At 38.8% G+C, this 1,419-nt stretch overlaps 1 protein-coding gene across 3 annotated transcripts in view; it reads left to right on the forward strand.

Moving 5' to 3' along the window:
* Positions 1-979, forward strand: part of VSNL1 (visinin like 1) — a 98,603-nt gene extending 97,624 nt beyond the window's left edge. For 2 of the 3 annotated variants that reach the window (XM_073897017.1, XM_025867577.2), the window contains exon 4: positions 1-979. This exon is cut by the window's left edge and continues 316 nt beyond it. The gene's annotated coding sequence lies outside the window, so the exon portion shown is untranslated. The other variant, XM_025867576.2, reaches the window with a different exon arrangement.
* The last annotated feature ends 440 nt before the right edge of the window (positions 980-1,419 follow it).

Below are 1,419 nucleotides of genomic sequence, written 5' to 3' on the forward strand. Positions count from 1 at the left end.
CACACACACACACACACACACACACACACACACACACACACACGCACACACACGCACACACACACGCACACAAATATTGCTTGGACTACCTATCAATGGACTTGCTTCTTGTGTTTGAAACACTTGTGTGCATGAGAATGTCATTTGCTAATGAATTTTAAAAGCATATATTATAAAACAACCTTCCACAATGTGATATGTGTAACATCATTTCATAAAATCCCTTCTCCCCTCAAGCCTGGGCAGAAATGTGCTGCAAAGAGTTCTATGGTTTCTTGTTCATGTTTTGCTAATGCTCGTGTCTCCTTGATTACATGTTAGTAGCACTGAGCCCCCCACGGTAATGTAACTTAATATAAACTGTGTCACCATTCTCCTGTAAAATAGTACTGGACAGGGCCCGGAGGGGCCTTGGCTCCTCTGGGTGGTCCACACCCAAGAGCTTGTATTATCAGTGAAGATAAATGTGCTACATTTGCATGCCTTTTAGGTTTGCCTTAATTCTTACCTCATTTACATTCTATCAATCTGGAAAGAGCTATGTTGGAATTAATGCAGTATAAAACTTAAAAATCCTGCTAAATGACTCATTAATTAAGTATATCTATCTCTATATACATATACACAAAGATATTATTTATTGAAAGTAAAAAAAGAAAAAGCTGGAAGTGTATTGATTTTTGCTTGAATTTTCAAAGGCTTCCAAAGAGGTGGTAATAGATGTCCCAAATAAATTTATAACATTTGACTTTTTCCTTCAATTATTTCATAATTTAAAATCTGAAATGGATGTTCATAATTATCAAGGGTCAGCTAGCCACAACTTACCTACCCTGAAACACACATCTTTGGAATTCAGAGAATTAATGACAATGAAAGGGGAAAAAAAAAACACAACTTTCCAACTCTTTATCCTGGCCCTCAAAAGAGGGGCAATTAACATGGTATATAAAGTTTAAATAAAACATAAAACTTGTTTGTTCTCCAAAAATGCTCATTGTATAAAATTAAGTTTCCTCTCAATGTGACTGGGTGCTAGCAACACATGACCTTCTTCACCTGCTGTGGAGGACACAGGCAACCAGCCAAGACGTGTCCTCCAAAAGCAGCCTGTAGGAAAGAACACTTCTGTCTTTCCAGGTCAAAAGTATACTAGTTATTATTTTTTTTCTTTCTTTTTTTTTTTTTAGAGAGAGAGTGGGGGAGGGGCAGAGGGAGAGAGAGAGAGAATCTTAAGCAGACTCCATGCTGAATGCAGAGCCCAATGTGGGGCCCAATCTCATAACCCTGAGATCATGACCTGAGCCGAAATCAAAGAGTTGGACGCCTAACTGACTGAGCCACCCAGGCATCCTGCTAGTTGTTATTTTTAATGATGGGACAAAATTCTGACCCTTTGAAGCCTGAGGAAGGCAGGCA

The sequence above is a fragment of the Callorhinus ursinus genome, unplaced genomic scaffold (assembly GCF_003265705.2).
Source record: "Callorhinus ursinus isolate GAN/ISIS: 27379988/994484 unplaced genomic scaffold, GSC_fseal_2.0 scaffold10, whole genome shotgun sequence".
Lineage (NCBI taxonomy): Eukaryota > Metazoa > Chordata > Mammalia > Carnivora > Otariidae > Callorhinus > Callorhinus ursinus.